The sequence below is a fragment of the Urocampus carinirostris genome, chromosome 16, assembly GCF_059441175.1.
Source record: "Urocampus carinirostris isolate Australia breed hairy pipefish chromosome 16, RoL_Ucar_1.0, whole genome shotgun sequence".
Classification (NCBI taxonomy): domain Eukaryota; kingdom Metazoa; phylum Chordata; class Actinopteri; order Syngnathiformes; family Syngnathidae; genus Urocampus; species Urocampus carinirostris.
In genome coordinates, this window is record NC_142364.1 from 136,188 (window position 1) to 146,261 (window position 10,074).

Genomic DNA, 10,074 nt, shown 5'->3' on the forward strand with positions numbered 1-10,074 from the left:
AAATGTTTAACTCCGAGATTACTAGATAAACTGTTATTTTGTTGGGCAGCACAGCAGCGCAGTGGTTGGCGCGTGTGCAGCACAGTCGAATCTTCCTGTGTGGAGTTTGCATGTTCTCCCCATGCTTGCGTGAGTTTCCTCCGGGCACTCCGGTTTCCTCCCACATTCCAAAAACATGCCTGTCAGGTGAATTGGCCGGTCCAAATTGTCCCTACGTGTGAATGAGCGAGCAAATTGTCTGTCCCAGTGTGCCCTGCACCTGGCAGGCAAGCAATTGAGGGTGTCCCTTGGTCACTGCCCAAAGATAGCTGGGATGGGCTCCAGCAGCCCCGCGACCCTACTGCGGATAAGCAGTGAAGACAATAGATGGAAGGAAGAAATGAAATCATCAAGCAGAGTGACCAATGCCATTTTTACCAGCACACGTGTGACCCCGAGCTCTGGCCTGGATTGGGAATTTTAGGCCGCAAAATGAGCAGGAAAAAGGCTTCTCGCCAGTGTGGATTCTTGTATGCCTTTTTAAGTGTGCCTTCTGTCGGAAATGTTCACCACAAAATAAGCAGGGAAAAGGCTTCTCCCCAGTGTGGATTCTGGTGTGGCGTTCTAAGACCTGCTTCAAGCTGAATCTTTGACCGCAAACCGAACAGGAAAATCGCTTCTCGCCAGTGTGGATTCTCGTGTGGTAGTCTAAGGTTTTCCTCCAGGTGAACTTTTCACCACAAATTGAGCAGGAAAAAGATTTCTCGCCAGAGTGGATTCTTGAATGGTTTTTGAGGGTATTCTTCCAGCTGAACCTTTGACCGCAAACTGAACAGGAAAATGGCTTCTCGCCAGCATGGCTTTTTGTGTGTGATTGTAACTGTGCATTCAGTCTAAATTTTTCACCACAAATTGAGCAGGAAAAAGGTTTCTCGCCAGTGTGGATTCTCGTGTGCTCTGTTAAGGTTTTCCTCCAGGTGAACTTTTCACCACAAATTGAGCAGGAAAAAGGTTTCTCGCCAGTGTGGATTCTCGTGTGCTCTGTTAAGTTTTTCTTCCAGGTGAACTTTACACCACAAATTGAGCAGGAAAAAGGTTTCTCGCCAGAGTGGATTCTTGAATGGTTTTTGAGGGTATTCTTCCAGCTGAACCTTTGACCGCAAACTGAACAGGAAAATGGCTTCTCGCCAGCATGGCTTTTTGTGTGTGATTGTAACTGTGCATTCAGTCTAAATTTTTCACCACAAATTGAGCAGGAAAAGGGTTTCTCGCCAGTGTGGATTCTCGTGTGCTCTGTTAAGGTTTTCCTCCAGGTGAACTTTTCACCACAAATTGAGCAGGAAAAAGGTTTCTCGCCAGTGTGGATTCTCGTGTGCTCTGTTAAGTTTTTCTTCCAGGTGAACTTTACACCACAAATTGAGCAGGAAAAAGGTTTCTCGCCAGAGTGGATTCTTGAATGGTTTTTGAGGGTATTCTTCCAGCTGAACCTTTGACCGCAAACTGAACAGGAAAATGGCTTCTCGCCAGCATGGCTTTTTGTGTGTGATTGTAACTGTGCATTCAGTCTAAATTTTTCACCGCAAACTGAGCAGGAAAAAGGCTTCTCGCCAGGGTGGATGCTCGTGTGCTCTTTTAAGGTTTTCTCCAGGGTGAATCTTTGACCACAAACTGAGCAGATAAATCGTTTTTTACCAGTGTGGGCTGCTGTGTGTCTTTTTAAACTCTCACTAACAGTAAATCTTTGACCCAAAATTGAGCAGGAAAAAGGTTTCTCATCTATGTGGAGATATGCGTGTCTTTTTAAGCTCCCGCTCTGTTTAAATGTTTGACCGCAAATTGAGCAGGAAAAAGATTTCTCGCCAGTGTGGATTTTCATGTGGTCTCTTAAGGTTTTCTTCAGGGTGAACTTTTCACCACAAATTGAGCAGGAAAAAGGCTTCTCACCAGTGTGGATTTTCGTGTGGTCGCTAAAGGTTTTCTTCCAGGTGAACTTTTCACCACAAATTGAGCAGGAAAAAGGTTTCTCACCAGTGTGGATTCTTGAATGTTCTTTTAAGGAACTCTTCCAGCGGTATCTTTTACCGCAAACTGAACAGGAAAAAGGCTTCTCACCTGTGTGGAGACTTGCATGTCTTTTTAACCTGTCTTTACAGGTAAAATTTTGACCACAAATTGAGCAGGAAAAAGGCTTCTCACCAGTGTGGATTCTGGTGTGGACTTTTAAATTTTCACTTGTAACAAATCTTTGACCGCAAACTAAGCATAAAAAAGGCTTCTCACCAGTGTGAGCTCTTGTGTGTTGGTTTAGGCTTTCTTTCCAACTGAATCTTCGACCGCAAACAGAGCAGGAAAATGGCTTCTCACCAGTGTGGACTATCATGTGCAATTTTAAACGATACTTGTATCTAAAGATTTTCCCACACTCAGAACACTTGTTATCACCTTTTGACTGTTCATCGACACGAGTCAGTGCAGGGTAAGATTTGTCATCAGTTTTCACGTGCTGACGGGAGCTGCTGCTTAGAGGCTCCTGCCAGTTGTTTTCCTCATGTTTAACCCGATTCTCCATAGTTAAACAGCTCTCTGTCACGGGCAACTCCGTCAAAGGTTCCTCCTTTTTAACACAAACAAGCTCCACATCGTCCTTCTCCTCCTTTTTAATGCCAGGAAAGTCTGGCTCCTGCAGCACAGGAAGAAGGAATTCTTCACTGACATCTGTGGGACACAAGACACACATGGTTTTAGATCATCCATAATAAACCACAAAATACCATATTAAAGAAATGACAAAATGTATAAATATATGAATAGATTTATTTAAATTTTTGTGGGGCGGTAAGCGAAAGCACTCCTGGGAATGCGCTTTCACTGTTTTGGGGTTAAAACTCAAAAACCTTAAGTCAAGTCTAGTTGTGACGCCCTTAATCACAAAGAGTCTCAAAGGGCCGCATACCACAGATTGTTGCAAACCAAAGACTATTATGACACCATCCCCTGTTCCAAAACCTACATAAGGGAAAATAATTCAAAGATATTGACAACATAAAATATAGGTTATTCACATGCTATAGAGTAGAAGTGTGTTTTAATCTTAGATTTAAACATTTCCATAACACAGGTCTATAATTACATAAGTTTTCTGGATCAAGGTTGGGACGTTTCAGTGTAGGTTTAATAACAGCAGACTTAAAAAAGACTGGAACGACACCTGAGGAGGGTGATATGTTTATAATATCCAGAACTGAGGATCCAAGGATCCCCAAAAGACCTTTAATCAGCGGACCCGGAAGCAGGTTAAACAGGCAAGTACAGTGGAACCTCGGTTCTCGACCATAATCCGTTCCAGAAACGTGTTCGAAAACCGATTTGTATGATCACCAAAAATCGTTTTTCGCATAAAAAGTAATGTAAAATCGTTTTAATCTGTTCCAACACCCTGGATGTTTACCTTGAAAGTAAACATGAAGCTAACCCAGGCTAATCGTACGTTCGCGTTTGCGTAATCTTCCGTGCGAAAGATTACGCTAACATGAAGGTGTAAAAACAAAAAAATCACGTCGTTTACACGTCATTTAGCACCCTGGTCCCTACAAAAAGTGACTAGCGCTTCATTGGAAAGGGAGCTCCATTCAAACACCCTGAATGTTTTACATAAACAAAGCTAACTGAGGTTAAATCGTACGTTCGCGTTAACGTAATCTTCCGTACGAAAGATTACGCCAACATGAACGTGTAAAAATTAAAAAAAGGATTATGAATAGGATTTATTATCTTTGAGGTGGACGGCGGGGAGAGAAAAATCATCAAAAGTTTTTCAACCTCTTCCAAAACTTGCGGCAGTTGCTTGCTTATAAGGCTAACTTCCTTAGCCACATCACTCGATTTCACAGCCTCCTTATTCTTTACTATCGTACTGATCGTAGATTTAGCCGTGATGTATTCATTTGCAAGATTCTGGAAATTTTTGGTCGAACACTGATTTATCCGAACTGAGAGGCGTTCGAAAACCGAGGTTCCACTGTAGTCGGTTTTTCCATATTCGACACCTGTTTAAGATTATCAAGTGACAGATCACTAAATCGGGAAAAAAAATCCCTGGGCAGCCACCATGTCGCGCATCTATAGATTTCAGACCTTTAATATAGCGATCTATTTCATCAGTAAACCAAGGCGTGCGTCTTTTAGGTCCTGATTTAAGGCGTAGGGGCGCTACGGAATCCAGGACATTAGCCAGTGTAGCATCGATCAAAGAGGCGCCGCCACGAGCGGCTGCCTTTTCCAGCAGCTGCCCTATTGTTTTATTGTCTGCTCCTATCTTCAGTGTTTTTCTTCCCGTTTTGACAACTACACTATGGATTACTTCTATCCTATGGACATGGGTTTTAGCGCACAAAAATGTGTTTATTCAAGGAATCAACTCCTTGCCCTGAAAAATTCTCGTGCCGGCGTGATGAAGGGGCCTATCGTGGAAGAAGAGCCGGAGCTAGCTAAGCGGCTACCGGCGTTATAAGTCTTCTGTACCATCCTTAATCATGGTAAATGCGAACTCACGACCAAATAAGATCATCGAGTGCTGGTGGAAAACATCGAAGCGCACAGGGAGCGCAGTTGCTGTGTTTTGCGGAAACGTGGCTCACGTTTAGCATTCCGGACGCTAACGTGTAGCCACCCGGAGCTATCCGGTTTCAACGCCGCTATACAGAGACATGAAAGCCGGGTGGGATCGGAGAGGAGGCGGACTTGCTAACACGAGGTGGTGTATCCCTGGATTTTCACAAAGAAAAGATTTCCATCTGCCGCAGGGATGTCGAACTTTTGGACTGGCGTGACGTCATCCACTCCGTTACAAGCACCCCTAGGGAATCATGTTAATCTGTTAATAAACAACGGGGTAGACTGCTGGAAGTGTGAATTTCCCTACGGGGATGAAGAAAGTATCTATCTCTATCCAAACTCAATTCATGAGTGAGTTAATAGAGCCTTTAAAGAAAGGAAACGACGCAACTACTCGTGAAAGAAAATCAGTGAGTCTTAGAGATATATCTGTGATTTTTACAATGTACACCCCCCTCCCGATTGTGTTTTACTTACAAGAAAATATGATTTCGAGGATTTTATAGAAAGGTAACAAAGTAGGAAACAAAAGACCAACCTTCTCTGTTCAACATGTCTCGGGGCTGCTTGCAAACCGCCATTTTGTAGTGGTGACTTATTTAGAGGTGAAAACAGGCAAGTACAGTGGAACCTCCTCTTTGGGACTTGGAAGCTTATTTTTGAACATTCATTTCGCTCTTTCGCAGGTTTCAAACACTCGCTTGATTTATTTTAAGCCAAATTGAGCTTTCCCTCGCGACTGGATCGAAACACTTCGTTGCCGAAACGAAAGAGACTGGCTGCGGTAATACAAAAAAGCACGAGTTCCGTTTCCGTATTTACCACCGGAAAAGGCACCAACTTCCGGTTATTGATCTAAAAGCATTGCTAGCACATCTAAACTTTTCAAATATGCAACGCAGTAGCTCAAATAAAAGTAAATTAACCTATTAAATGAAGTTTGTTTTGTTTTATTTCTTTTTGGACATTGTAAATGTATCATAATTGCGGTTTCTTTTTAACGATGATTTATTTTGAAACGTTTGTCTCAGAGTAATTCCTCGTTTTTCAGAGTGATGTTTTCCAAAAAGGTCCCGCGGTAGTCAGAAACAGTTTACAGTATTCTTTATTGGTGCATTAAAGAATCTTTTATACATTGAAAGAACAAAATAATGTACAGGCTTGAGTATTTGTTAAATGCAAGTACTATACCTTAAACATTACTACATGTTGATAAAAATAGCTTATTGTCAATTGATAAGTTTAAAATCATCTTTCCATTTCATTGCATATCTGTATCGATTAGGGAGACCAACCATTTTATTTCAGGTAATACCTGGTCACCTGTGTGTGGACACAGAAAACTGCAATTAGTGTTAATGACCAAATTCAAGCACTCTTTAATTTTTCCAATATCAAACATATTTTGAAAAAGCCAATCGGGAGCAATAAACAACCACATGCTGCTGCAGGCAAGTTTGTTGAACAGTCTTCCTCTGCGTCTTGGTGCTTTTAAGGGTCCAGAGCGTTTTGATAACATGATGGCTCACTGTCTTGTTAAGTGTGAGGTGCTGTTACCATTGCTATGCAGATGACACTCATCTGTATGTGCCACTGGAGACAACTGGACAGTTAAGTTGTAGAAATTTGGAGGCTTGCCTTACTGATATTCAAAGATGGGTGTCACTTAAATTTTTACGCCTTAAACCAGAAAAAAAATGAAATCTTAATTATTGGTCCAGCTCATTGCCGTGAGTTGTTTTCAAACTCTGCCCTGAACCTAGACAAATGTAATATCACCCGTAGTGTTTCGGTCAAAAATCTAAGTGTTATATTTGATCGTAATTTGTCGTTTCAGTCACACGCGAAAAATATGACGAGCTTTCTACCACTTCCGTAATATTGCGAAGATTGGTTCGATGCTGTCCCAATCAGATGCAGAGGTTTTAATTCATGCGTTTATTACTTCTCAGCTTGATTACTCTAATGTATTACTTTCTGGTCTTCCGATGTCTAGCTTTACAAGTTTGCAGCTGGTTCAGAATGCGGGAGCTAGAATTTTGACCAAAACAAAATGGTTTGAGCATGTAACTCCTGTATTGGCCAACTTGCAGTGGCTCCCAGTCCACTTCGGATGTGACTTTAATGTTCTGTTATTAACATACAAATGTTTGCATGGACTTGCACCCTCTTATCTCTCCGATTTGATTTCCCCCTATGTTCCTGCACGGAGCCGCCGCTCTGAAAATGCCGGTCTACTTGTGACTCCGAGAGCCAAGGAGTCTGCAAGCTCGAGAGCGTTCTCCATCCGGGCCCCGGTGCAATGGAATGCCCTGCCTCCGGAGATAAAATCCGCAACCTCGATGGAAGTTTTTAAATCAAGACTTAATACACACTTCTATTCCAAAGCTTATGATTGATGCCCACCTATTTTGTATTGTCCTGTCTTTTTCCGACTGCTTGCCTGGTGGTGATATGAAGGAGAAGGACGATATGAGATGAGTCAGCGGACCAGCGTCTGACCTAAAGCATGTCAACGCCTGCATGGACCAGCTGGCAGAGATGGGAAGCTGCGTCGTGGCTGTCATAGACTTTCTGGAATAGTTTACAGGCTGGGGCGTCGTTGCTGTCATGCACTTTCCGGACAAATTTTCAATATGTTACCTAGTGTTCTCTTTTATCAATGTTTATTATGTTTGTGTACTGTAACTCAATGCTAAACCTATTCCACCCTTGTCATCCTGGAAGGGGGATGACCACTTGTGAAGCCCCTTCTCAAGGTTTCTTTTTTCCTCACGCTGAGGTTTTGAGTTTTTCCTTGCCCGATTGTTAGTTTAAGATCAGGTAATTGTGTCATTGTAATCCTGTGCAGTCCTTTGAGACATTTTTGTGAAAATGGGCTGTATAAATAAATGCGACTTGACTTGACAGCGTTTAGAAAAATCGGAAGTTGGAAAGGATTTACACACAAACACGTTTTAGGTACATGTACAACTCAAACTTTAATGTCACTGTCGTGCAGGCAAGCAGAAAAGAGGCAGAACACAATGCAGGATAAAAATCTGCCAAGTAGCAAAACCGCAATAAGAAAACCACGATACAACAAGGGATTACTGTATGAATGATTGACTTTACAATGGCGCCATCAGCTCAGTAGCCTAGATGGTAAGGCGCCCGCTTTGAGACTGGGAGGTCGGTGGTTCGCGCCCCGGCCGAGTCATTCCTAAGACTTAAAAAGTGGTCGGCGGCGCCCTCTGTTGGCTGCGGCTGCATCGGCTCGCTACAACGGGTCAGGTGCAATCGACATTTCGTTCTGTGTACATTGTTACACAGAATGACAATACAAGGAAATTATTATTATTATTATTATTATCGTGCAACAATTTGGATGCAATACAAACAAAGAAGACATTGATAGAATTGCAGTTGAAAAATAAAGACAGAAGTTGAAATCCTCCTGTGGAGCTAGTTAAAGGAAAACACACATCTACACATTCAGTAGTAGATTTCTTAAATGTAAATGCAAAAAAATGAAATCATCTCAGACACAGTGACCGTTGCTATTATCACCAGTACCTGTGTGACACTGAGCTCTGGCCTGTTTCAGGAATCATGGCCCGGAGGAAAAAGGCTTCTCACCAGTGTGGATTCTCAAGTGGTGTTTTAAGGTTTTCTTCAAGGTGAACTTTTCACCACAAAATGAGCAGGAAAAAGGCTTCTCACCAGTTCATCAGCTTTCCTGGAAACTTCAGTGTGTACGTTGCAAGGTTGAATCCCCTCACCCCCCACCCATCTAGCCGCACCGGGAGAAACATACATCGTAACAGTGTTGTTTTCCAAAAAGACACACGGTCGTCAGAAACAGTTTACAGAAGTCAATCGTCTATTATACATTGAAATACCTTAAACATGACAATATATTGTCACCGTACTGCATTACGGTGTGGTATGCTGGGTGCACAGCAGCAGACGGGAAAACGCTCCAGAGGGTCATCAAAACAGCCCAGAAAATCGTCGGTTGCTCTCTGCCCAGTCTGAAGGACATTGCCTGCTCTCGCTACCTCAGCAGAGCAGAAAACATCATCGAGGACTTTTCTCACCCCGGCCCCCACTTCTTCGATCTGCTGCCTTCCGGCAGGCGCTACGGGTCACACAAAACAAAAAGAAACAGACTCAGAGACAGTTTCTTCCCCAGAGCCATTACCACCCCAAACAGACACCGCACAAAAAACTGAAAAACTCTAGCAAAAATACTACCTCATACGAACGTAAAATGGTACTCGTGTCTATGTTTACTGCTCAGATTGCACAATGTTGACTATTTTTGCACCAAATGCATAATTGCACAAACCCTGACGATACCAAACTGTAACATCCTACATGCCGACATTTCTTGTGTAAATATTGTGTAAACTATAACTATAACCTTATCCTCCTTGTTTTATAACCTTATCTTCTTGGTGTTTTTACCTCACTGTGACTGTGTGAACCTGGAGTAGCATGCCCAATTTCGTTGTCAAAATACGTTTACCCATTTTGTAACAATGACAATAAAGGTATATTCTATTCTATTAAAAACAACTTACTCTCGGATTAAAATGTTTAAATCATATTTCCATTTTATTGTGTTATGTTAACAAGAGATCACACAGTGGTTTTACCGTTTACAATGAACTCAACATATTTTTTCTTTAATCTGAAATATAACCAACATCATCCTTTTTATATATATGAGAAAATAGGAATAATTACAATAACTAGTGTAAAAAGGGGAACAATTTATCTGCAATGAGTCGCACAACATATCCACAACATGTGGTTAGCACCTCTGCTGGCTTTCAACACTATAAGGGGAATTAGCATTTTAGTACAACAAAACTAACTTAAATGGCGACAGAAACAAAACGAAATCAAATCCAAACACCCTAACGACATCAACTTCACCACTGTGCATGTTGAGAGATCTGTCAACTGTGGTGTTAATGTTTACGATTAACTTTTTGCGGAGCACCCAAAGATCGTGGCTTACCTTTAGCAGCGCGCTGTAGGCTGCGCACAATATCCGCATTCTGCTCATAAAATCAAATGCCAAACCAAACCTTACCCCATACCAGCAGGTGACACTGTTGGACTCCTCATTGCAGGACGCTTATACATAAACTATACAAACATGTTTTAGCAGAATTTTTTACCAAACAAAAGTTATTAATACACCCATTACACATATCTGTATTGATTAGAGAGACCAACACTTCACTTCAGATAATACTTTGTCACCTTCGTGTGGACATAGAAAACGGCATTTGGTGTTAATGACCAAATTCAAGCACTCTTTAATTTTTCCATTATCAAACATTTTTTTCAAAAAGCAACTCTGGGGCACTAAACAGACACATGCTGCTGCAGGCAACAATCTTCCTCTGTGTCTTGGTGCTTTGATAACATGATGGCTTTTAGAAAAATTGGAAGTTGGAAAGGATTTACACATAAACACGTTAAAGG

General features: G+C 41.9%; 1 pseudogene across 1 annotated transcript; it reads right to left on the bottom strand.

Moving 5' to 3' along the window:
- Positions 1 to 780: 780 nt before the first annotated feature.
- Positions 781 to 5,395, bottom strand: LOC148349894 (uncharacterized; annotated as a pseudogene). Its single transcript, XR_015853002.1, has 2 exons — positions 5,132 to 5,395; positions 781 to 2,694 (listed from the first exon to the last, which is right to left on the bottom strand). The product of XR_015853002.1 is annotated as an uncharacterized LOC148349894 (transcript).
- Between the last annotated feature and the right edge of the window lie 4,679 nt (positions 5,396 to 10,074).